The sequence below is a fragment of the Mustelus asterias genome, chromosome 22, assembly GCF_964213995.1.
Source record: "Mustelus asterias chromosome 22, sMusAst1.hap1.1, whole genome shotgun sequence".
In the NCBI taxonomy this organism is placed as follows: domain Eukaryota; kingdom Metazoa; phylum Chordata; class Chondrichthyes; order Carcharhiniformes; family Triakidae; genus Mustelus; species Mustelus asterias.
In genome coordinates this window covers 18,529,437-18,555,109 of record NC_135822.1, presented here as the reverse complement: position 1 = coordinate 18,555,109, position 25,673 = coordinate 18,529,437, and the positions used below count along the sequence as shown (strand labels likewise).

Here is a 25,673-nt window from a genome sequence, read left to right as displayed (position 1 = left end):
GCCGAGGGTCAGAGTATGCGGGAGTCGGAGTCGGAGAGAGCGAGAGTCGGAGTCACAATGTGCGAGAGCCTGGGTCCCTATGTGTGATGTCTGAGTGTGTGGTGTCAGAGTATGTGGGAGTCTGGGTCTGAGTGTGCGGGAGCCTGGGTCAGAGTGTGCGGGTGTCAGGGTCAGAGTATGCACGAGTTGGGGGTCAGAGTGTGGGAATCAGCGTCAGAGTGTGCAGGAGTTGGGGTCAGTGTGTGCGAGTACCGGGGCCAGAGAGCGCGGGAGTCAGGGTCAGAGTGTGCAGGGGTCAGAGTGTACAAGAGACTGGGTCCCACTGTGCGGGGTCGGAGTGTGTGGTGTCAGAGTCAGAGTATCTGGGAGTCTGGGTTTGAGTGCTGAGAGTCAGGTCAGAGTGTGCGGCAGTCGGGATCAGAGTGTGTGTCAGTCGGGGTCAGAGTGTGTGTCAGTCGGGGTCAGAGTGGGCGGGAGTCGGGGTCAGAGTGTGTGGGAATTTGTGTCAGAGTGCAAAAGATTCAGGGGTCAAAATGTGCAGAAGTCGGGGTCAGAGTGTGCGGGAGTCGGAGTCAGAGTGTGCAGGGGTCAGGGTCAGAGTGTGCGGGAGTCGGGGTCAGAGTGTGCGGGAGTCGGGGTCAGAGTGTGCGGGAGTCGGGGTCAGAGTGTGCGGGAGTCAGGATCAGAGTGTGCGGGAGTCGGGGTCAGAGGGTGTGCGGGCGTCGGGGTCAGAGGGTGCGGGCGTCGGGGTCAGAGTGCACGAGAGTCGGAGTCAGAGTGCACAAGAGTCTGGGTCAGAGTGTGCGACAGTCGAATCAAAGTGTGTGGGAGTCGGGGTCAGAGTGTGCGGGAGTCGGGGTCAGAGTGTGCGGGAGTCGGGGTCAGAGTGTGCGGGAGTCGGGGTCAGAGTGTGCGGGAGTCGGGGTCAGAGTGTACGGGAGTCGGGGTCAGAGTGTGCGGGAGTCAGGATCAGAGTGTGCGGGAGTCAAGATCAGAGTGTGCGGGGGTCGGGGTCAGAGTGTGCGGGAGTCGGGGTCAGAGTGTGCGGGAGTCGGGGTCAGAGTGTGCGAGAGTCGGGGTCAGAGTGTGCGGGAGTCGGGGTCAGACTGCAGGAGTCGGGGTCAGAGTGTGCGGGTGTCGGGGTCAGAGTGTGCGGGAGCCGGGGTCAGAGTGTGCGGGAGTCGGGGTCAGAGTGTGCGGGAGTCGAATCAGAGTGTGTGGGAGTCGGGGTCAGAGTGTGCGAGAGTCGGGGTCAGAGTGTGCGGGAGTCGGGGTCAGAGTGTGCGGGAGTCGAATCAGAGTGTGTGGGAGTCGGGGTCAGAGTGTGCGAGAGTCGGGGTCAGAGTGTGCGGGAGTCGAATCGGAGTGTGTGGGAGTCGGGGTCAGAGTGTGCGAGAGTCGGGGTCAGAGTGTGCGGGAGTCGGGGTCAGAGTGTGCGGGAGTCGAATCAGAGTGTGTGGGAGTCGGGGTCAGAGTGTGCGAGAGTCGGGGTCAGAGTGTGCGGGAGTCGGGGTCAGAGTGTGCGGGAGTCGGGGTCAGAGTGTGCGGGAGTTGGGGTCAGAGTGTGCGGGAGTCGGGGTCAGAGTGTGCGGGAGTCGGGGTTAGAGTATGCGGGAGTTGGCGTCAGTGTGTGTGGGTGTCGGGGTCAGAGTGTGCGGGAGTCGGGGTCAGAATGTGCGGGAGTCGGGCTCAGAGTGTGCGGGAGTCGGGCTCATAGTGTGTGGGTGTCGGGGTCAGAGTGTGCGGGAGTCGGGGTCAGAGTGTGCGGGAGTCGGGGTCAGTGTGTGCGGGAGTCGGGGTCAGAGTGTGCGGGAGTCGGGGTCAGAGTGTGCGGGAGTCAGGGTCAGAGTGTGCGGGAGTCGGGGTCAGAGTGTGCGGGAGTCGGGGTCAGAGTGTGCGGGGGTCGGGGTCAGAGTGTGCGGGAGTCGGGGTCAGAGTGTGCGGGAGTCGGGGTCAGAGTGCGCGAGAGTCTGGGTCCCAGTGTGCAGCATCAGAGTGTGCGATGTCAGGGTCAGAGTGTGAGGGAGTCGGAGACAGAAGTTGGGAGAATCTGGGTCCCAGTGTGTGGGAGCCGAGGGTCAGAGTATGCGGGAGTCGGGGTCGGAGAGAGCGAGAGTCGGAGTCACAATGTGCGAGAGCCTGGGTCCCAATGTGTGATGTCTGAGTGTGTGGTGTTAGAGTATGTGGGAGTCTGGGTCTGAGTGTTCGGGAGCCTGGGTCAGAGTGTGCGGGTGTCAGGGTCAGAGTGTGCGGGTGCCTGGGTCAGAGTGTGCGGGTGTCAGGGTCAGAGTATGCACGAGTTGGGGGTCAAAGTGTGGGAATCAGAGTCAGAGTGTGCAGGAGTTGGGGTCAGTGTGTGCGAGTACCGGGGTCAGAGTGCGCGGGAGTCAGGGTCAGAGTGTGCAGGGGTCAGAGTATGCAAGAGACTGGGTCCCACTGTGCGGGGTCGGAGTGTGTGGTGTCAGAGTCAGAGTATCTTGGAGTCTGGGTTTGAGTGCTGAGAGTCAGGTCAGAGTGTGCGGCACTCGGGATCAGAGTGTGTGTCAGTCGGGATCAGAGTGTGTGTCAGTCGGGGTCAGAGTGGGCGGGAGTCGGGGTCAGAGCGTGTGGGAATTTGTGTCAGAGTGCAAAAGATTCAGGGGTCAGAATGTGCGAGAGTCTGGGTCAAAATCATAGAAATCATAGAATCCCTACAGTACAGAAAGAGGCCATTCGGCCCATCGAGTCTGCACCGACCACAATCCCACTCAGGCCCTACGCCCATTATCCCTACATATTTTACCCGCTAATCCCTCTAATCTACGCATCCCAAGACACTAAGGGGCAATTTTAGCATGGCCAATCAACCTAACCCGCACATCTTTGGACTGTGGGAGGAAACCGGAGCACCCGGAGGAAACCCACGCAGACACGAGGAGAATGTGCAAACTCCACACAGACAGTGACCCAAGCCGGGATGTGCAGAAGTCGGGGTCAGAGTGTGCTGGAGTCGGGGTCAGAATGTGCGGGAGTCGGGCTCAGAGTGTGCGGGAGTCGGGGTCAGAGTGTGTGGGAGTCGGGGTCAGAGTGTGCGAGAGTCGGGGTCAGAGTGTGCGAGAGTCGAGGTCAGAGTGTGCGGGAGTCGGGGTCAGACTGCAGGAGTCGGGGTCAGAGTGTGCGGGAGTCGGGGTCAGAGTGTGCGGGAGTCGGGCTCAGAGTGTGCGGGAGTCGGGGTCAGAGTGTGCGGGTGTCGGGGTCAGAGTGTGCGAGAGTCTGGGTCCCACTGTGCGGGGTCGGAGTGTGTGGTGTCAGAGTATCTGGGAGTCTGGGTCTGAGTGCTGAGAGTCAGGTCAGAGTGCGCGTCAGGCGGGGTCAGAGTGGGCGGGAGTCGGCATCAGAGTGGGTTGTAATCTGTGTCAGAGTGCAAAAGAGTCAGGGGTCAGAGTGTGCGGGAGTCTGGGTCAGCGTGAGCGGGATTCGGGGTCAGAGTGTGCGGGAGTCAGGGTCAAGGTGTGCAGGTGCCGGGGTCAGAGTGTGCGGGAGTCGGAGTCAGTGTTTGTGGGTGTCGGGGTAAGAGTGTGAGGGAATCAGGGTCAGAGTGTGCGGGAGTCGGGGTCAGTGTGTGTGGGTGCCGTGGTCAGAATGTAAGGGAGTCGGGGTCAGAGTGTGCGGGAGTAGGGGTCAGTGAGTGTGGGTGCCGGGGTCAGAATCTAAGGGGGCCGGGGTCAGAGTTCAGGAGTCGGGGTCAGAGTGCACGAGAGTCGGGGTCAGAGTGCACGAGAGTCTGGGTCAGAGTGTGCGGGAGTCGGGGTCAGAGTGTGCGGGAGTCGGATCAGAGTGTGCGGGAGTCAGATCAGAGTGTGCGGGAGTCGGGGTCAGAGTGTGCGGGAGTCGGGGTCAGAGTGCAAGAGAGTCGGGGTCAGAGTGCGCGAGAGTCTGCGTCCCAGTGTGCAGCATCAGAGTGTGCGATGTCAGGGTCAGTGTGTGAGGGAGTCGGAGACAGAAGTTGGGAGAATCTGGGTCCCAGTGTGTGGGAGCCGAGGGTCAGAGTATGCGGGAGTCGGAGTCGGAGAGAGCGAGAGTCGGAGTCACAATGTGCGAGAGCCTGGGTCCCTATGTGTGAAGTCTGAGTGTGTGGTGTCAGAGTATGTGGGAGTCTGGGTCTGAGTGTGCGGGAATCTGAGTCTGAGTGCGCGACAGTCTGGGTCAGAGTGTGCGGGTGCCTGGGTCAGAGTGTGCGGGTGTCAGGGTCAGAGTATGCACGAGTTGGGGGTCAGAGTGTGGGAATCAGAGTCAGAGTGTGCTGGAGTTGGGGTCAGTGTGTGCGAGTACCGGGGCCAGAGTGCGCGGGAGTCAGGATCAGAGTGTGCAGGGGTCAGAGTGTGCAAGAGACTGGGTCCCACTGTGCGGGGAGGAGTGTGTGGTGTCAGAGTCAGAGTATCTGGGAGTCTGGGTTTGAGTGCTGAGAGTCAGGTCAGAGTGTGCGGCAGTCGGGATCAGAGTGTGTGTCAGTCGGGGTCAGAGTGGGCGGGAGTCGGGGTCAGAGTGTGCGGGAATCTGTCAGAGTGCAAAAGAGTCAGGGGTCAGAATGTGCGGGAGTCTGGGTCAAAATGTGCAGAAGTCGGGGTCAGAGTGTGTGGGAGTCGGGGTCAGAGTATGCGGGAGTTGGAGTCAGTGTGTGTGGGTGTCGGGGTCAGAGTGTGCGGGAGTCGAGCTCAGAGTGTGCGGGAGTCGGGGTCAGAGTGTGCGGGAGTCGGGGTCAGAGTATGCGGGAGTCGGGGTCAGAGTGTGCGGTAGTTGGGCTCAGAGTGTGCGGGAGTTGTTGTTAGAGTATGCGGGAGTCGGGATCAGAATGTGCGACAGTCTGGGTCAGAGTGTTCAGGGTCACAGCCAGCGTGTGCGGGAGTCGGAGGTCTCTGTGTCTGGGAGTCGGGCTCAGAGTGTGCGGACGTGGGGTTCAGAGTATGCGAGAGTCTGGTCCCAGTGTGCAGCATCAGAGTGTGAGAGAGTCAGAAATTGCGAAAGTCTGGGTCCCATTGTGCGGTGTCAGAGTGTGCGGGAGTCGAGGGTCAGAGTGTGCGGGAGTCGGGGGTCAGTGTGCGGGAGTCGGGGGTCAGTGTGCGGGAGTCGGGGTCAGAGTGTGCGGGAGTCGGGGTCAGAGTGTGCGGGAGTCGGGGTCAGAGTGTGCGGTAGTTGGGCTCAGAGTGTGCGGGAGTTGTTGTTAGAGTATGCGGGAGTCGGGATCAGAATGTGCGACAGTCTGGGTCAGAGTGTTCAGGGTCACAGCCAGAGTGTGCGGGAGTCGGAGGTCTGTGTGTGTGGGAGTCGGGCTCAGAGTGTGCGGACGTGGGGTTCAGAGTATGCGGGAGTCAGGGTCAGAATGTGAAAGGAGTCGGAGACAGAGGTTGCGAGAGTCTGGGTCGCAGTGTGTGGGAGCCGTGGGTCAGAGTGTGCGGGAGTTGGGGTCAGAATGCACGAGAGTTGGGGTCACAATGTGCGAGAGCCTGTGTGCCTGTGTGTGGGGTCGGAATGTGCGGTGTCAGAGTATTGGCAGACTGGGTCTGAGTGCACGGGAATCTGAGTCAGAGTGCACGACAGTCTGGGTCAGAGCATGCGGGAGCCTGGGTCATAGCGTGCGGGAGCCTGGGTCAGAGTGGGTGCGGGAGTCGGGGTCAAAGTGTGCAGGAGTTGGGGTCAGAGTGCGCGGGAGCCGGAGTCTGAGTGTCCAGAGTCAGAGTGTGCAGGAGTTGGGGTCAGAGTGCGCGAGAGTCTGGGTCCCAGTGTACGGAGTCAGAGTATGCATGAGTTGGAGTCAGAGTGTGCATGAGTTGGGGATCAAAGTGAGCAGGAGGTCAGGTCAAAATGTGTGGGAGTCGAGCTCAGAGTGCGCGGGAGTCAGAGTGTGCGCGGGTTGCGGGTCAGGGTATGCGTGAGTCAGGGTCAAAATGTGCAGAGTCGGGCTCAGAGTGTGCAGGAGTCTGGGTCAAAGTGCAAGAGTCTGGGTCAGAGTGTGCGGGAGTCGGGGTCAGAGTGTGCGAGAGTTGGGGGTCAGAGTGTGCGGGAGTCGGGGTCAGAGTGTGTGGGAGTCGGGGTCAGAGTGTGTGGGAGTCGGGGGTCAGAATGTGCGGGAGTCAGAGGTCATAGTGTGCGGGAGTTGGGCTCAGAGAGTACAGGAGCCGGGCTTCGAGTGTGTGGGAGTCGGGCTCAGAATGTGCGGGAGACATTGTCTGAGTGTGCGGGAATCTGGGTCAGTGTGCGTAAGGGTCGGGGTCAGAGTGTGCGGGAGACTGGCTCAAAATGTGCGGGAGTCGGGTTCAGAGTGTGCGGAAACATGGGTCAGAGTATGCATGAGTCTGGGGTCAGAGTACCGGAATCAGGGTCAAAGTGTGCAGGAGTCGGGGTCAGAGTGCGCGGGAGTCGGGTTCGCAGTATGTGGGGTCAGTGTGTGCGTGATTTGGGGTCAGAGTGTGCGGGAATCGGTGTGAGAATGTGCAGGAGTCAGGCTCAGAGTGTGCGAGAGTCTAGGACTGAGTGTGCGGCAGACTGGGTCAGAGTGCGTGGGAGTAGGATCAAAGTGCGTGGGAATCTGGGTCCCAGTGTGTGGGGTTAGAGTGTGTGTGAGTTGGGGTCAGATTGTGCATGAGCCGGGGGTCAGAATGTGCGGGAGTCAGGGTCTGAGTGCACGTGAGTCGGGGTCAGAGTGCACGAGAGTTGGGGTCAGAGTGTGCAGGAGACGGGGTCAGAGTGCACGAGAGTCGGGGTCAGAGTGTGCGGGAGTCGGGGTCAGAGTGTGCGGGAGTCGGGGTCAGAGTGTGCGGGAGTCGGGGTCAGAGTGTGCGGCAGTCGGGGTCAGAGTGTGCAGGAGACGGGGTCAGAGTGCACGAGAGTCGGGGTCAGAGTGTGCGGGAGTCGGGGTCAGAGTGTGCGGGAGTCGGGGTCAGAGTGTGCGGGAGTCGGGGTCAGAGTGTGCGGGAGTCGGGGTCAGAGTGTGCGGGAGTCGGAGTCAGAGTGTGCGGGAGTCGGGGTCAGAGTGTGCGGCAGTCGGAGTCAGAGTGTGCAGGAGTCGGGGTCAGAGTGTGCGGGAGTCGGGGTCAGAGTGTGCGGGAGTCAGGATCAGAGTGTGCGGGAGTCGGGGTCAGAGGGTGCGGGAGTCGGGGTCAGAGTGTGCGGGAGTCGGGGTCAGAGTGTGCGGGAGTCGGAGTCAGAGTGTGCGGGAGTCGGGGTCAGAGTGTGCGGCAGTCGGAGTCAGAGTGTGCAGGAGTCGGGGTCAGAGTGTGCGGGAGTCGGGGTCAGAGTGTGCGGGAGTCAGGATCAGAGTGTGCGGGAGTCGGGGTCAGAGGGTGCGGGCGTCGGGGTCAGAGGGTGCGGGCGTCGGGGTCAGAGTGCACGAGAGTCGGAGTCAGAGTGCACAAGAGTCGAGGTCAGAGTGTGCGAGAGTCGAATCAGAGTGTGCGGGAGTCGGGGTCAGAGTGTGCGGGAGTCGGGGTCAGAGTGTGCGGGAGTCAGGATCAGAGTGTGCGGGAGTCGGCGTCAGAGTGTGCGGGGGTCGGGGTCAGAGTGTGCGGGAGTCGGGGTCAGAGCGTTCAGGAGTCAGGGTCAGAGTGCACGAGAGTCGGGGTCAGAGTGCACGAGAGTCGGGGTCAGAGTGCACGAGAGTCAGGGTCAGAGTGCACGAGAGTCTGGGTCAGAGTGTGCGGGAGTCGGATCAGAGTGTGCGGGAGTCGGGGTCAGAGTGTGCGGGATTCGGGGTCAGAGTGTGCGGGAGTCAGATCAGAGTGTGCGAGAATCGGGGTCAGACTGCGGGAGTCGGGGTCAGAGTGTGCGGGAGTCAGATCAGAGTGTGCGGGAGTCGGGGTCAGACTGCGGGAGTCGGGGTCAGAGTGTGCGGGAGTCGGGGTCAGAGTGCACGAGAGTCGGGGTCAGAGTGCGCGAGAGTCTGGGTCCCAGCATCAGAGTGTGCGATGTCAGGGTCAGTGTGTGAGGGAGTCGGAGACAGAAGTTGGGAGAATCTGGGTCCCAGTGTGTGGGAGCCGAGGGTCAGAGTATGCGGGAGTCGGTGTCGGAGAGAGCGAGAGTCGGAGTCACAATGTGCGAGAGCCTGGGTCCCTATGTGTGAAGTCTGAGTGTGTGGTGTCAGAGTATGTGGGAGTCTGGGTCTGAGTGTTCGGGAATCTGAGTCTGAGTGCGCGACAGTCTGGGTCAGAGTGTGCGGGTGTCAGGGTCAGAGTATGCACGAGTTGGGGGTCAGAGTGTGGGAATCAGAGTCAGAGTGTGCTGGAGTTGGGGTCAGTGTGTGCGAGTACCGGGGTCAGAGTGCGCAGGAGTCAGGGTCAGAGTGTGCAGGGGTCAGAGTGTGCAAGAGAATGGGTCCCACTGTGCGGAGTCGGAGTGTGTGGTGTCAGAGTCAGAGTATCTGGGAGTCTGGGTTTGAGTGCTGAGAGTCAGGTCAGAGTGTGCGGCAGTCGGGATCAGAGTGTGTGTCAGTCGGGGTCAGAGTGGGCGGGAGTCGGGGTCAGAGTGTGCGGGAATCTGTCAGAGTGCAAAAGAGTCAGAGGTCAGAATGTGCGGGAGTCTGGGTCAAAATGTGCAGAAGTCGGGGTCAGAGTGTGCGGGAGTCGGGGTCAGAGTATGCGGGAGTCGGGGTCAGAGTGTGCGGGAGTCAGGGTCAGAGTATGCGGGAGTTGGAGTCAGTGTGTGTGGGTGTCGGGGTCAGAGTGTGCGGGTGTCGGTCTCAGAGTGTGCGGGAGTCGGGCTCAGAGTGTGCGGGAGTCGGGCTCAGAGTGTGCGGGAGTCGGGGTCAGAGTGTGCGGGAGTCGGGATCAGAGTGTGCGGGAGTCGGGGTCAGAGTGTGCGGGAGTCGGGCTCAGAGTGTGTGGGAGTCGGGCTCAGAGTGCGCGAGAGTCGAGGTCAGAGTGCACGAGAGTCTGGGTCAGAGTGTGCGGGGGTCGGATCAGAGTGTGCGGGAGTCAGATCAGAGTGTGCGGGTGTCGGGGTCAGAGTGTGCGGGAGTCGGGGTCAGAGTGTGCGGGAGTCGGGGTCAGAGTGTGCGGGAATCGGGGTCAAAGTGTGCGGGAGTCGGGGTCAGAGTGCATGAGAGTCGGGGTCAGAGTGTGCGAGAGTCTGGGTCCCAGCATCAGAGTGTGCGATGTCAGGGTCAGTGTGTGAGGGAGTCGGAGACAGAAGTTGGGAGAATCTGGGTCCCAGTGTGTGGGAGCCGAGGGTCAGAGTATGCGGGAGTCGGAGTCGGAGAGAGCGAGAGTCGGAGTCACAATGTGCGAGAGCCTGGGTCCCTATGTGTGAAGTCTGAGTGTGTGGTGTCAGAGTATGCGACAGTCTGGGTCAGAGTGTGCGGGTGTCAGGGTCAGAGTATGCACGAGTTGGGGGTCAGAGTGTGGGAATCAGAGTCAGAGTGTGCAGGAGTTGGGGTCAGTGTGTGCGAGTACCGGGGCCAGAGTGCGCGGGAGTCAGGGTCAGAGTGTGCAGGGGTCAGAGTGTGCAAGAGACTGGGTCCCACTGTGCGGGGTCGGAGTGTGTGGTGTCAGAGTCAGAGTATCTGGGAGTCTGGGTTTGAGTGCTGAGAGTCAGGTCAGAGTGTGCGGCAGTCGGGATCAGAGTGTGTGTCAGTCGGGGTCAGAGTGGGCGGGAGTCGGGGTCAGAGTGTGCGGGAATCTGTCAGAGTGCAAAAGAGTCAGGGGTCAGAATGTGCGGGAGTCTGGGTCAAAATGTGCAGAAGTCGGGGTCAGAGTGTGCGGGAGTCGGGGTCAGAGTATGCGGGACTTGGAGTCAGTGTGTGTGGGTGTCGGGGTCAGAGTGTGCGGGAGTCGGGGTCAGAATGTGCGGGAGTCGGGCTCAGAGTGTGCGGGAGTCGGGCTCAGAGTGTGCGGGAGTCGGGGTCAGAGTGTGCGGGAGTCGGGGTCAGAGTGTGCGGGAGTCGGGGTCAGCGTGTGCGGGAGTCGGGGTTCAGAGAGTGCGGGAGTCGGGCTCAGAGTGTGTGGGAGTCGGGGTCAGAGTGTGCGGGTGTCGGGGTCAGAGTGTGCGGGAGTCGGGGTCAGAGTGTGCGGGAGTCGGGGTCAGAGTGTGCGAGAGTCTGGGTCCCACTGTGCGGGGTCGGAGTGTGTGGTGTCAGAGTATCTGGGAGTCTGGGTCTGAGTGCTGAGAGTCAGGTCAGAGTGCGCGTCAGGCGGGGTCAGAGTGGGCGGGAGTCGGCGTCAGAGTGGGTTGTAATCTGTGTCAGAGTGCAAAAGAGTCAGGGGTCAGAGTGTGTGGGGGCCTGGGTCAAAGTTGTGCGGGAGTCTGGGTCAAAGTGTGCGGTAGCCTGGGTCAGCGTGAGCGGGAGTCGGGGTCAGAGTGTGCGGGAATCGGGGTCAAAATGTGCAGGTGTCGGGGTCAGAGTGTGCGGGAGTCGGTGTCAGTGTTTGTGGGTGTCGGGGTCAGAATTTAAGGGAGTCGGGGTCAGAGTGTGCGGGAGTCGGGGTCAGAGTGTGAGGGAATCAGGGTCAGTGTGTGCGGGAGTCGGAGTCAGTGTGTGTGGGTGCCGGGGTCAGAATGTAAGGGAGTCGGGGTCAGAGTGTGCGGGAGTCGGGGTCAGAGTGTGCAGGAGTCGGGGTCAAAATGTGCAGGAGTCAGGCTGAGAGCGTGCAAGAGACTGGGTCAGAATGTGCGGGAGTCGGGGTCAGAGTGTGCAGGAGTCGGAGTCAGTGTTTGGGTGTCGGGGTCAGAGTGTGCGAGAGTCGGGGTCAGTTTGTGCGGGAGTCGGTGTCAGAGTGTGCGGAAGTCGGGCTCAGAGTGTGCGGGAGTCGGGCTCAGAGTGTGCGGGAGTCGGGCTCAGAGTGTGCGGGAGTCGGGCTCAGAGTGTGCGGGAGTCGGGGTCAGAGTGTGCGGCAGTCGGAGTCAGAGTGTGCGGGAGTCGGGGTCAGTGTGTGCGGGAGTCGGGGTCAGAGTGTGCAGGAGTCGGGGTCAGAGTGTGCGGGAGTCGGTGTCAGAGTGTGCGGTAGTCGGGGTCAGAGTGTGCAGCAGTTGCGGTCAGAATGTGTGAGATTCTGGGTCCCAGTGTGTGGGGTCGGAGTCAGAGTTTGTGGGAGTCTGGATCTGAATCTGTGGGAATCTGGGTCTGAGTGCGCGGGAGTCTGTGTCAGAGTGTGCGGGGTCGTCTCAGAGTGTGCGGGAGCCTGGGTCAGAGTGTGCCTGAGTCGGGGTCAGTGTGCGAGTGTCGGGGTCAGAGTATGGGGGAGTTGGGGTCAGAGAGTGCGGGAGTCTGGGTCCCAGTGTGCAGCATCAGAGTGTGAGAGAGTCAGAAATTGCGAGAGTCTGGGTCCCATTGTGCGGGGTCAGAGTGTGCGGGAGTCGAGGGTCAGAGTGTGCGGGAGTCGGGTTCAGAGTGTGCGGGGGTCGGGGTCAGAGTGTGCGGGAGTCGGGGTCAGAGTGTGCTGTAGTTGGGCTCAGAGTGTGCGGGAGTTGTTGTTAGAGTATGCGGGAGTCGGGGTCAGAATGTGCGACAGTCTGGGTCAGAGTGTTCAGGGTCACAGCCAGAGTGTGCGGGAGTCGGAGGTCTCTGTGTCTGGGAGTCGGGCTCAGAGTGTGCGGACGTGGGGTTCAGAGTATGCGGGAGTCAGGGTCAGAATGTGAAAGGAGTCGGAGACAGAAGTTGCGAGAGTCTGGGTCGCAGTGTGTGGGAGCCGTGGGTCAGAGTGTGCGGGATTTGGGGTCAGAATGCGCGGGAGTTGGGGTCACAATGTGCGAGAGCCTGTGTGCCTGTGTGTGGGGTCGGAATGTGCGGTGTCAGAGTATTGGCAGACTGGGTCTGAGTGCACGGGAATCTGAGTCAGAGTGCACGACAGTCTGGGTCAGAGCATGCGGGAGCCTGGGTCATAGCGTGCGGGAGCCTGGGTCAGAGTGGGTGCGGGAGTCGGGGTCAAAGTGTGCAGGAGTTGGGGTCAGAGTGCGCGGGAGCCGGAGTCTGAGTGTTCAGAGTCAGAGTGCGCAGGAGTTGGGGTCAGAGTGCATGAGAGTCTGGGTCCCAGTGTACGGAGTCAGAGTATGCATGAGTTGGGGTCAGAGTGTGCATGAGTTGGGGATCAAAGTGAGCAGGAGGTCAGGTCAAAATGTGTGGGAGTCGAGCTCAGAGTGTGCGCGAGTTGGGGGTCAGAGTATGCGTGAGTCAGGGTCAAAATGTGCAGAGTCGGGCTCAGAGTGTGCAGGAGTCTGGGTCAAAGTGCAAGAGTCTGGGTCAGAGTGTGCGGGAGTTGGATCAGAGTGTGTGGGAGTCGGGGGTCAGAGTGTGCGGGAGTCGGGGTCAGAGTGTTTGGGAGTCGGGGTCAGAGTGTGCGGGAGTCGGGGTCAGAGTGTGTGGGAGTCGGGGGTCAGAATGTGCGGGAGTCAGAGGTCAGAGTGTGCGGGAGTTGGGCTCAGAGAGTACGGGAGTCGGGCTTAGAGTGTGTGGGAGTCGGGCTCGGAATGTGCGGGAGTCATTGTCTGAGTGTGCGGGAATCTGGGTCAATGTGCGTAAGAGTCGGGGTCAGAGTGTGCGGGGGTCGGGCTCAGAGTGTGTGGAAACATGGGTCAGAGTATGCATGAGTCTGGGGTCAGAGTACAGGAATCAGGGTCAAAGTGTGCAGGAGTCGGGGTCAGAGTGCGCGGGAGCCGGAGTCAGAGTGTGCAGGGGAGTTGGGGTCAGTGTGTGCGAGTACCGGGGTCAGAGTGCGCGGGAGTCAGGGTCAGAGTGTGCAGGGGTCAGAGTGTGCAAGAGACTGGGTCCCACTGTGCGGGGTCGGAGTGTGTGGTGTCAGAGTCAGAGTATCTGGGAGTCTGGGTTTGAGTGCTGAGAGTCAGGTCAGAGTGTGCGGCAGTCGGGATCAGAGTGTGTGTCAGTCGGGGTCAGAGTGTGCGGGAGTCGGGGTCAGAGCTTACCGGAATTTGTGTCAGAGTGCAAAAGATTCAGGGGTCAGAATGTGCGGGAGCCGGGGTCAAAATGTGCAGAAGTCGGGGTCAGAATGTGGAGGAGTCTGGGTCAGAGTGTGCGAGTCTGGGTCCCGCTGTGCGGGGTCCGAGTGTGTGGTGTCAGAGTATCTGGGAGACTGGGTCTGAGTGCTGAGAGTCGGGTCAGAGTGCACGTCAGGCGGGGTCAGAGTGGGCAGGAGTCGGCATCAGAGTGGGTTGTAATCTGTGTCAGAGTGCAAAAGAGTCAGGGGTCAGAGTGTGCGGGAGCCTGGGTCAAAGTGTGCGGGAGTCTGGGTCAGCGTGAGCGGGAGTCGGGGTCAGAGTGTGCGGGAGCCTGGGTCAAAGTGTGCGGGAGTCTGGGTCAAAGTGTGCGGGAGTCTGGGTCAGAGTGTGCCGGAGTCGGGGTCAAAATGTGCAGGTGTCGGGGTCAGAGTGTGCGGGAGTCGGAGTCAGTGTTTGTGGGTGTCGGGGTAAGAGTGTGAGGGAATCAGGGTCAGAGTGTGCGGGAGTCGGAGTCAGTGTGTGTGGGTGCCGGGGTCAGAATGTAAGGGAGTCGGGGTCAGAGTGTGCGGGTGTCAGGGTCAGAGTGTGCGGGAGTCGGGGTCAAAATGTGCAGGAGTCAGGCTGAGAGCGTGCAAGAGACTGGGTCAGAGTGTGCGGGAGTCAGGGTCAGTGTTTGGGTGTCGGGGTCAGAGTGTGCGGGAGTCGGGGTCAGAGTGTGCGGGTGTCAGGGTCAGAGTGTGCGGGTGTCAGGGTCAGAGTGTGAGGGAATCAGGGTCAGAGAGTGTGGGAGTCGGAGTCAGTGTGTGTGGGTGCCGGGGTCAGAATGTAAGGGAGTCGGGGTCAGAGTGTGCGGGTGTCAGCGTCAGAGTGTGCGGGTGTCAGCGTCAGAGTGTGCGGGAGTCGGGGTCAGAGTGTGCAGGAGTCGGGGTCAAAATGTGCAGGAGTCAGGCTGAGAGCGTGCAAGAGACTGGGTCAGAGTGTGCGGGAGTCGGGGTCAGAGTGTGCGGGTGTCAGGGTCAGAGTGTGCGGGTGTCAGGGTCAGAGTGTGCGGGAGTCGGGGTCAGAGTGTGCGGGTGTCAGGGTCAGAGTGTGCGGGAGTCGGGGTCAGAGTGTGCGGGAGTCAGGGTCAGAGTGTGCGGGAGTCGGGGTCAGAGTGTGCGGGAGTCGGGGTCAGAGTGTGCAGGAGTCGGGGTCAAAATGTGCAGGAGTCAGGCTGAGAGCGTGCAAGAGACTGGGTCAGAGTGTGCGGGAGTCGGGGTCAGTGTTTGGGTGTCGGGGTCAGAGTGTGCGGGAGTCGGGGTCAGAGTGTGCGGGTGTCAGGGTCAGAGTGTGCGGGTGTCAGGGTCAGAGTGTGCCGGAGTCGGGGTCAGAGTGCGCGGGAGTCGGGGTCAGAGTGTGCGGGAGTCGGGGTCAGAGTGTGTGGGAGTCGGGGTCAGAGTGTGCGGGAGTCGGGGTCAGAGTGTGCGGGAGTCGGGGTCAGAGTGTGCGGGTGTCAGGGTCAGAGTGTGCGGGTGTCAGGGTCAGAGTGTGCCGGAGTCGGGGTCAGAGTGCGCGGGAGTCGGGGTCAGAGTGTGCGGGAGTCGGGGTCAGAGTGTGTGGGAGTCGGGGTCAGAGTGTGCGGGAGTCGGGGTCAGAGTGTGCGGGAGTCGGGGCCAGAGTGTGCAGGAGTTGGGGTCAAAATGTGCAGGAGTCAGGCTGAGAGCGTGCAAGAGACTGGGTCAGAGTGTGCGGGAGTCGGGCTCAGAGTGTGCAGGAGTCGGAGTCAGTGTTTGGGTGTCGGGGTCAGAGTGTACGGGAGTCGGGGTCAGAGTGTGCGGGTGTCAGGGTCAGAGTGTGCGGGTGTCAGGGTCAGAGTGTGCGGGAGACGGGGTCAGAGTGTGCGGGTGTCAGGGTCAGAGTATGCACGAGTTGGGGGTCAGAGTGTGGGAGTCGGAGTCGAAGTGTGTGGGAATCAAAGTCAGAGTGTGCAGGAGTTGGGGTCAGTGTGTGCGAGTACCGGGGTCAGAGTGCGCGGGAATCGGGGTCAGAGTGTGCGGGAGTCAGGGTCAGAGTGTGCAGGGGTCAGAGTGTGCAAGAGTCTGGGTCCCACTGTGCGGGGTCGGAGTGTGTGGTGTCAGAGTCAGAGTATCTGGGAGTCTGGGTCTGAGTGCTGAGAGTCGGGGTCAGAGTGTGCGGCAGTCGGGATCAGAGTGTGCGGGTGTCGGGGTCAGAGTTTACCAGAATTTGTGTCAGAGTGCAAAAGATTCAGGGGTCAGAATGTGCGGGGGTCTGGGTCAAAATGTGCAGAAGTCAGGGTCAGAGTGTGCGGGAGTCGGGGTCAGAGTATGCGGGAGTTGGAGTCAGTGTGTGTGGGTGTCGGGGTCTGAGTGTGCGGGAGTCGGGGTCCGAATGTGCGGGAGTCGGGCTCAGAGTGTGCGGGAGTCGGGCTCGGAGTGTGTGGGAGTCGGGGTCAGAGTGTGCGGGAGTCGGGGTCAGAGTGTGCGGGAGTCGGGCTCAGAGTGTGCGGGAGTCGGGGTCAGAGTGTGCGGGAGTCGGGGTCAGAGTGTGCGGGTGTCGGGGTCAGAGTGTGCGGGAGTCGGGGTCAGAGTGTGCGGGAGCCGGGGTCAGAGTGTGCAGGAGTCTGGGTCAGAGTGTGCGGGAGTCTGGGTCCCACTGTTCGGGGTCCGAGTGTGTGGTGTCAGAGTATCTGGGAGTCTGGGTCTGAGTGCTGAGAGTCGGGTCAGAGTGCGTGTCAGGCGGGGTCAGAGTGGGCGGGAGTCGGCGTCAGAGTGGGTTGTAATCTGTGTCAGAGTGCAAAAGAGTCAGGGGTTAGAGTGTGCGGGAGCCTGGGTCAAAGTGTGCAAGAGACTGGGTCCCACTGTGCGGAATCGGAGTGTGTGGTGTCAGAGTATCTGGGAGTCTGGGTCTGAGTGCTGAGAGTCGGGTCAGAGTGCATGTCAGGCGGGGTCAGAGAGTGCGGGAGCCTGGGTCAGCGTGAGCGGGAGTTGGGGTCAGAGTGTGCGGGAGGCGGGGTCAAAATGTGCAGGTGTCGGGGTCAGAGTGTGCGGGAGTCGGAGTCAGTGTTTGTGGGTGTCGGGGTAAGAGTGTGAGGGAATCAGGGTCAGTGTGTGCGGGAGTCGGAGTCAGTGTGTGTGGGTGCCGGGGTCAGAATGTAAGGAAGTCGGGGTCAGAGTGTGCGGGAGTCAGGGTCAGATTGTGCAGGAGTCGGGGTCAAAATGTGCAGGAGTCAGGCTGAGAGCGTGCAAGAGACTGGGTCAGAATGTGCGGGAGTCGGGGTCAGAGTGTGCAGGAGTCGGAGTCAGTGTTTGGGTGTCGGGGTCAGAGTGTGCGAGAGTCGGGGTCAGAGTGTGCGGGAGTCGGGGTCAGAGTGTGCGGGAGCCGGGGTCAGAGTGTGCGGGAGTCGGGGTCAGAGTGTGCAGGAGTCAGGGTCAGAGTGTGCGGGAGCCGGTGTCAGAGTGTGCGGGAGTCGGGGTCAGAGTGTGTGGCATTCGGGGTCAGAATGTGCGTGAGTCTGGGTCCCAGTGTGCAGCGTCAGAGTGTGAGTGAGTCGGAGCAGAAATTGCGAGAGTCTGGGTCCCAGTGTGCGGGGCCGGAATGTGCAGGAGTCGGGGTCAGAGTCCACAAGAGTCGGGGTCAGAGTGCGCGAGAGTCAGGGTCAGAGTGTGCGGGAGTCGGGGTAGAATGTGCAGGAGCCAAGGGTCAGAGTGTGCGGGAGTCGAGCATCAGAGTGTGCGGGAGTCGAGCGTCAGAGAGTGCAGCACTCGGGGTCAGAGTGTGCAGGAGGCGAGGGTCAGAGTGTGAGGGAGTCGGAGTCAGAAATTGCGAGAGTCTGGTTCCCAGTGTGCGGGGTCGCAGTGTGCGGGAGTCGGAGTCAGAATGTGCAGGAGTCGGGGTCAGAGTGTGCGGGAGTCGGGGTCAGAATAGGCAGGAGCTGAGGGTCAGAGTGTGCGGGAGTCTGGGTCAGAGCGGGCGGGAGTCAGGGTCAGAATGTGCAGGAGCCAAGGGTCAGAGTGTGCGGGAGTCGGGGTCAGAGAGTGCGGGAGTCGGGGTCAGAGTGTGAGAGAGTCGGGGTCAGAGTGTGTGAGAGTCGGGATCATAGTGTGCGGGAGTCGGCGTCAGAGTGTGTGAGAGTCGGGGTCAGAATGTGCAGGAGCCAAGGGTCAGAGTGTGTGAGAGTCGGGGTCATAGAGTGCGTGAGTCAGTGTCAGAATGTGCAGGAGCTGGGATCAGACTGTGCGAGAGTCGGGGTCAGAGGGTGCCGGAGTCGGGGTCAGAGTGTGAGAGAGTCGGGGTCAGAGTGTGCGAGAGTCGGGGTCAGAGTGTGCGGGAGTCGGGGTCAGAGTGTGCGGGAGTCAGGGTCAGAGTGTGGGAGAGTCGGGCTCAGAGCGTGCAGGAGTCGGGGTCAGAGTGTGCGGGAGTCAACGTCAGAGTGTGGGAGAGTCGGGCTCAGAGCGTGCAGGAGTCGGGGTCAGAGTGTGCGGGAGTCAACGTCAGAGTGTGGGAGAGCCGGGCTCAGAGTGTGCAGGAGTCGGGGTCAGAGTGTGCGGGAGTCGGGGTCAGAGTGTACGAGAGTCGGGCTCAGAGTGTGCGGGAGTCGGGCTCAGAGTGTGCGGGAGTCGGGCTCAGAGTGTGCAGGAGTCGGGGTCAGAGTGTGCGGGAGTCGGGGTCAGAGTGTGCGGGAGTCGGGGTCAGAGTGTACGAGAGTCGGGCTCAGAGTGTGCGGGAGTCGGGCTCAGAGTGTGCGGGAGTCGGGCTCAGAGTGTGCAGGAGTCGGGGTCAGAGTGTGCGGGAGTCGGGGTCAGAGTGTACGAGAGTCGGGCTCAGAGTGTACGAGAGTCGGGGTCAGAGTGAGCGGGAGACGGGGTCAGAATGTGCGGGAATCAAGGTCAGAGTGTGTGAGAGTCGGGGTCAGAATGTGCAGGAGCCAAGGGTCAGAGTGTGTGAGAGTCGGGGTCATAGAGTGCGTGAGTCCGTGTCAGAATGTGCAGGAGCTGGGATCAGACTGTGCGGGAGTCGGCGTCAGAGTGTGCGAGAGTCGGGGTCAGAGTGTGTGAGAGTAGGGGTCAGAATGTGCAGGAGCCAAGGGTCAGAGTGTGCGGGGGTCTGGGTCAGAGTGGGCGGGAGTCGGGGTCAAAATGCGCAGGAGTCGGGGTCAGAGTGTGCGGGAGTCTGGGTCAGAGTGTGAGAGAGTCTGGGTCAGAGTGTGAGAGAGTCGGGGTCAGAGTGTGCGGGAGTCTGGGTCAGAGCGGGCGGGAGTCAGGGTCAGAGTGTGCGAGAGTCGGGCTCAGATTGTGCGGAAGTCGGGCTCAGAGTGTACGAGAGTCGGGCTCAGAGTGTACGAGAGTCGGGGTCAGAGTGAGCGGGAGACGGGGTCAGAATGTGCGGGAATCAAGGTCAGAGTGTGTGAGAGTCGGGGTCAGAATGTGCCGGAGCCAAGGGTCAGAGTGTGCGTGAGTCAGTGTCAGAATGTGCAGGAGCTGGGATCAGACTGCGCGAGAGTCGGGGTCAGAGAGTGCCGGAATCGGGGTCAGAGTGTGAGAGAGTCGGAGTCAGAGTGTGCGGGAGTCGGGGTCAGACTGTGCGGGAGTCGGGGTCAGAGTTTGCGGGAGTCGGGGTCAGAGTGTGCGAGAGTCGGGGTCAGAGTGTGTGAGAGTTGGGGTCAGAATGTGCAGGAGTCGGGGTCAGAGTGTGCAGGAGTCTGGGTCAGAGCGGGCGGGAGTCAGGGTCAGAATGTGCAGGAGCCAAGGGTCAGAGTGTGCGGGAGTCGGGGTCAGAGTGTGTGAGAGTCGGGGTCAGAATGTGCAGGAGTCGGGGTCAGAGTGTGCGGGAGTCGGGGTCAGAGTGTGCGGGAGTCGGGCTCAGAGTGTGCGGGAGTCGGGGTCAGAGTGTGCAGGAGTCGGGGTCATAGAGTGCGTGAGTCAGGGTCAGAATGTGCAGGAGCTGGGATCAGACTGTGCGAGAGTCGGGGTCAGAGAGTGCAGGAGTCGGGGTCAAAATGTGCAGGAGTCAGGCTGAGAGCGTGCAAGAGACTGGGTCAGAGTGTGCGGGAGTCAGGGTCAGTGTTTGGGTGTCGGGGTCAGAGTGTGCGGGAGTCGGGGTCAGAGTGTGCGGGTGTCAGGGTCAGAGTGTGAGGGAATCAGGGTCAGAGAGTGTGGGAGTCGGAGTCAGAGTGTGCGGGAGTCGGGGTCAGAGTGTGCGGGTGTCAGGGTCAGAGTGTGCGGGTGTCAGGGTCAGAGTGTGCGGGAGTCGGGGTCAGAGTGTGCGGGTGTCAGGGTCAGAGTGTGCGGGAGTCGGGGTCAGAGTGTGCGGGAGTCAGGGTCAGAGTGTGCGGGTGTCAGGGTCAGAGTGTGCGGGAGTCGGGGTCAGAGTGTGCAGGAGTCGGGGTCAAAATGTGCAGGAATCAGGCTGAGAGCGTGCAAGAGACTGGGTCAGAGTGTGCGGGAGTCGGGGTCAGTGTTTGGGTGTCAGGGTCAGAGTGTACGGGAGTCGGGGTCAGAGTGTGCGGGAGTCGGGGCCAGAGTGTGCAGGAGTTGGGGTCAAAATGTGCAGGAGTCAGGCTGAGAGCGTGCAAGAGACTGGGTCAGAGTGTGCGGGAGTCGGGCTCAGAGTGTGCAGGAGTCGGAGTCAGTGTTTGGGTGTCGGGGTCAGAGTGTACGGGAGTCGGGGTCAGAGTGTGCGGGTGTCAGGGTCAGAGTGTGCGGGTGTCAGGGTCAGAGTGTGCGGGAGACGGGGTCAGAGTCAGAGTATGCGGGAGTTGGAGTCAGTGTGTGTGGGTGTCGGGGTCAGAGTGTGCGGGTGTCGGTCTCAGAGTGTGCGGGAGTCGGGGTCAGAGTGTCCGGTAGTCGGGGTCAGAGTGTGCGAGAGTCGGGGTCAGAGTGTGCGAGAGTCGGGGTCAGAGTGTGCGAGTCGGGGTCAGAGCGTGCGGGAGCCGAGGTCAGAGCGTGCGAGAGTCGGGGTCAGAGTGTGCGAGAGTCGGGGTCAGAGTGTGCGGGAGTCGGGGTCAGAGTGTGCAGGACTTGGGGTCAGAGTGTGTGAGAGTTGGGGTCAGAGTGTGTAGGAGTCGGGGTCAGGGTGCGCAGGAGTCTGGGTCAATGTGTGTGGCAGCCTGAGTCAGAGTGCGTGGGAGTCAGTATATGCAGATGTAATGGTCAGAGTGTGCGGGTGTCAGAGCCACAGTCCGCACTTTGGTTTCGCTGATGAACGATTTATGGTGTTCACTTGCCTCCGCGCGCACCGCGCGCACCACGCGCACCGCGCGCGCGCCCCCCCCCCCCCCACCGACTCGTAAATCACACCAGCTTCTAGGAACTTAAGCACATGGCAAGAAAGAACACTTTAAATGGTGTATTCAGAAATTTTATTAACCATTAAAAATATAACAAGTCATGAAGATAAAAAGAAAGTGTCAATCAACAGTTATTGGAAAAAATTACAGCAGGAGGATAAAGCTTAACTAACAATTGAATAGATTTCTCACCCTTCTCAAACCAAGTCGTGAATTGATAACTTTAAAAAACATCGAAAACAGTTCTCAGCATCTCTCCGTAAACTTCTCTCCCCACTTCTCTTTTTTTCTGCCTCTGCCCCAGAATTGGTTCTCAGGACCCCTGTTGAAAGACCATCTTAGCCAATTGTGGAAAAATAACCAATTGGTTTATAACTTGTCAACAATGAAATAAGAATTAGCCCATTGGGTTTTTTTTAGCTAATTACACATGTTGTTTCTGCTTTAAGGCAATGCTTATTGTCTTTCATCTTGAGGATGGCTGAGTGTCAACCAATAATTGGTTAACATTAGCTGTCTGACATTTAAAATTCAGACATATTTCTTCCAATCAAGGTTACTGAATTATGTTATTTCTCTTAATTCGGTGGCCTGAGTAGTACACCAAGATTCTTATTCCCACAGCACTTTATGAGTCTGCATTAATAATAATCAAATGTTAATAATATGGTCATAATTATAAAAGTTATGAACTTTTGTGTTCGAAATTAATTTGCAGCCTTTCTAACATGTCAATGAATTACTTATTCTTTAATTGTTTCACAATTAAGGCTGTCTACTTAACTAATCTGATTGGTTTCCAATAATGTCTGTGTGGAGTTTGCACATTCTCCCCGTGTCTGCGTGAGTTTCCTCTCACAGTCCAAAGATGTGCAGGTTAGGTGGATTGGCTATGCTAAATTGCTCCTTAGTGGTAAGGAGATTAGCTGGGTAAATATGTGGGGTTATGGGGCTCGGGCCTGGGGAGGATCGTTGTCAGTGCAGGCTCGATTAGTCAAATGGCCTCCTTCTGCACTGCAGGGATTCTATGATTCTAATACTGGTTTAGTTTTTATTAAAATGACTTCCATCAATTTTAGCAGGAAATGCTTAAGACCATATAAATTCAAACTACACGAAAACTAGTGATTTTGTAAATACCAACATTAGGGTGAAATATATATTATCAATATATATTGATCCCTCACTATTCAATTTATCTTATGGGTTTCTCTTGGGCATCAGAATTGACTTCCAGTCCAAATCAACTGTACAAAATTGTAGCCTCCTGGTGAGAATGTTCAAGGATTCCGACAATTGTGGCTATCATTTGTATAGCATAAAGATGGTGGAAGTTTGCTTGCATCACAGTTTTTACAATATACAGTCATGTCACAAGAGTTACATTGACGTCCAGTGAAATTGCTAAATTTGGTCCATTCATATCATCACTTGGGAGGTAGCATTAGTTCCAGGTCTTTCATTCCTTGAGGAAATGTTCAGGCAGGCCGTGTGTATCAGGATGTGGAGTATCACGATATCTGTATCAAAACAAAGTGCAGTGTTTACTCTTTCACCGTTTTTAATTGATTAATGTGGTACTGTTTCTTTTCTGTCTTCTGCCTTTCACGGTGGTAACATGTTAGCCCATTGAGCCGGGTAAACTTTTCAATTTTCCTTTAAAGTTCTGTTCCCTCGCTACACCACTCCAGAAGACTGTGGATGGTGGTTGATGTAAAGTTTGTATGATTCCAAACAATTTTTGCAATAAAGTTAATATTTTTCAGGTGAAATGTGACCCTTAGTCACAATCTATCTGCAATGATAGTCTCCACCTACAGATTACCTCAATCAATAAAATTTCTGACAAAAGTATTGCAAATTCGAAGTTTTTTCCATTTCAGTATTCTTGTCTAACTACCAAATCAAATGGAATTATCTTTAAAAAATCTCCTGCCCTATTTCTTTAAAAATGTATCCAATTTGTGGCTATTTCTTATTCGATATCATCACTTCCTAACCTTCATTTGTTCCAATCTAAAATTCCTTTTACTTTAATTGACTAACTTGACAAGTACCATGGTGTATAATACCATTTGATTGTTTTAAAGACAGTTTCTCTGTGGAGTATGTGTCAGTGCCTCAATGATTTAAGGACGTTGTCTCGCTCTCTTGACCACATTGACCATTTCATGCCATTTGTCAAGTACTTGCACCTGACTGAGAGCTGTTTTTCAGTGCGTTCAACGAAGTATCTCCTGACCTTTGAACTAGCCCATTTTGAGCTGATTGCTCGCATATTCTGTTGGTTACTTCACACGTAACATCTGGACACTTTATACAGCATCTCAATATCAGGCCATAACACTCTTGACTCTGGTGATCTTATCAGAAGATCTTGAAGTCCCAATGCTTCAGATAGCAGCCAGACTATCATATTCAGTTTTCGTTTTAAAAGGTTTCTACGCAAGGTCACAAATATCTCCAAGAGGAATCTATTAATTTAATCAGTCTCATATATCCTTTCACTGGAATGTACATTAATACCAAATTGATATATTTAACTACAACCATCGTGAATTATCCCAATTCCCATTTGATGTTGTATACTTTTTCCCTAACTCTATTTCCTCATACAATTTTACAGATGCAATAGGTACCATCTTATCTCATTTGTAAGCCCTTGAGAAACATTACAGTTTAATAAAATATCCTCATAATATCTAGAAAACAGAAATCAAATGTTTCCATTTGATTCGAGGCATTAGCATATTTTGCTTGTTTATTCTTTATGCTGGATGACATTTCCATTTCTCAGAAGCAATTTATTAAATTACTCCAGACATTTTACATTCCAAATTATTCTAAATTCAAATGAGAATTTTGTTGTTGGGTTAAGGTTTTCTTTTTTCTCTCATTTATCTTTCTCCAAAATTAATGTTTTGCTTAAGTAACAAAAGCACTCTTAGAAATGGAGTTTGCATATTTTTATTGGTTTGGCTTAATTTAAATTAAAAAACTGTAATATCTTCTCTTATTCATTAAATCAAATGGGATCCATTGGTACCTGTAGAAAAAAAGCACAAAAATCCATTGTGGTTCTGGTCAGGAACCCAGTAAGTTAACACATATACAATTCTAATAACTCCACAGAGGCAAAAGTCCCGTCACCACGTTACTTTATTTACACCATATATCTGTACACAGCCAACTCTCCAGTTGCTCCCTGCTGAATGCAGGCTGGGAGTCTGACACACCTGCTTTAAATAGGGAGCATGAGGCCCCTTGATTTAACCATCAATTAGGACTCATCAGGTAGCTCTTTCGGCACCAATCAAGTAAACGAACTCAAATTAACTTAGGGACAAAGTAAAAGGGGCGGCTCCCCAAAAGGAGGGGGGGAACAGCCCGAACCAAAATCAAAGTCGAAAGGAAGGGGGACTCTTCAAGCCAACCTCATTAGCCTGGCTGAAGTCTTCACAACAATCATACCTTATTTTTTAAGAAGTTATATCCAAAACTACAAAAGCTGTGTGGACATTCTTTTTTAAAAATCAACGATCTGCTGAAAGGGTTAACTTTTCTGCAGAACCTAAAGGGGCAGAGCTAAACAATTTTGGAGTTATGCAGCATGCCTTAGGTAACTATAGAACCATAGAATTTCTACAGTGCAGAGGGAGGTCATTTGGCCCATTAAATCTGCACCAACCCTCCGAAAGAGCATCCCACCCAGGCCTTCCCCTCCACCATATCTCTGTAACCCACGCATTTACCATGGTTAATCCCCCTAATCTTTGGATATTAAGGGGCAATTTAGCATGGCTAACCCACCTCACCTACACATCTTTGGACTGTAGGAGGAAACTGGAGCACCCTCCACCTATAGATACAGGGAGAACGTGAAAACTCCACAAGTCACCCAAGGCCGGAAATGAACACAGTTTCTAGCGCTATGAGGCAGCAGTGCTAACCATTCTACCACCGTGCCTCCTTTCCGTAACTTCCTTTATCAAGATTTAAACTCCATGTAACTGCACTTGCTCTCCCATTCTAATGTCCACATTTTTTCTAGAGGGAACACAACAATAAAGATCTTACTAGGCCTTAACCCAAAAAAACTCATTTGCCAAGTTTTAACTTTAACTGACTCAACAATCAGAAAAACCACATTCATACTCAAATACAAACAGGTTCTTTTGCACCTTATCCAGTATCTCTCCATGTCCTCCTTAAAATAATATAGATATAAGAGGTGAAGGGAACCGGAGGAGTGTCACAATTTGACTCAGAGCTGGATTCTATTTCTGGTTTTGCGGGCACACTGGCAACAGTTTCCCCCATTTCTAAATGCAAAAGCAACTGCACATTTCCTTATTATTGTACCTTCAATCTCTGAACGACTTTGATTAAAGTCTGCAAAATGCATTTCACAGAAAAGAATGTGGGTGTCAGGATCGAGAGTGTGTGGGGGTCAGGGTCAGAGTGTGAGGGTGTCAGGGTCAAAGTGTGAGGGTGTCAGGGTCGAGAGTGTGAGGGTGTCAGGGTCAGAATGTGCGGGTGTCAGGGTCAAAGTGTGAGGGTGTCAGGTTCGAGAGTGTGAGGATGTCAGGGTCAGAGTGTGAGGGTGTCAGGGTCAAAGTGCGAGGGTGTCAGGTTCGAGAGTGTGAGGGTGTCAGGGTCAAAGTGTGAGGGTGTCAGGTTCGAGAGTGTGAGGATGTCAGGGTCAGAGTGTGAGGATGTCAGGATCGAGAGTGCGAGGATGTCAGGGTCAAGAATGTGAGGGTGTCAGAGTTGAGAGTGTGAGGGTGTCAGGGTTGAGAGTGTGAGGATGTCAGGGTCAGAGTGTGAGGGTGTCAGAGTTGAGAGTGTGAGGGTGTCAGGGTTGAGAGTGTGAGGATGTCAGGGTCAGAGTGTGAGGGTGTCAGAGTTGAGAGTGTGAGGGTGTCAGGGTTGAGAGTGTGAGGATGTCAGGGTCAGAGTGTGAGGGTGTCAGGGTCGAGAGTGTGAGGATGTCAGGGTCAGAGTATGAGGATGGCACGGTCAGAGTGTGTGGGAGTTGGGGGTCAGAGTGAGTGGGAGTCAGGGGTCAGAGTGTGCGGTTGTCGGGGTCAGAGTGTGTGGGGATCGGGGTCGGAGTGTGCGGGATTCGTGATGAGAGTATGCGGGATTCCTGATAAGAGTGTGTGGGAGTCTGTTGTCAAGAGTGTGCTGGATGGGTGTCAGTGTACGCTGGAGTCGGAGTGTGCTGGAGTCAAGGGTCAGAGTTTGCGGGAGTCGAGGGGACCGAGTGTGTGGGAACTGAAATCCACATGTGCAGGAGTTGGGGTCAGTGTGTGCAGTGTGCAGGAATCAGGAGGTCGGACTGTACCGGGGTCGGGCTCAGAGTGAGTTGGAGTTGAGGTCAGAGTGTGCAGGTGTCGCTTGGTCGGTATGTGCGGGATTGGAAAGGTCAGGGTGTACGGCAGTCAGCGTCAGAGTGTGTGGTAATCGA

At 57.1% G+C, this 25,673-nt stretch overlaps 1 protein-coding gene across 1 annotated transcript in view; it reads left to right on the top strand.

Annotated features, from left to right (window-relative positions):
• Positions 1-25,673, top strand: part of LOC144509746 (paired box protein Pax-7-like) — a 644,004-nt gene that overhangs the window by 560,377 nt on the left and 57,954 nt on the right. The gene's annotated exons all lie outside the window — the stretch shown is intronic.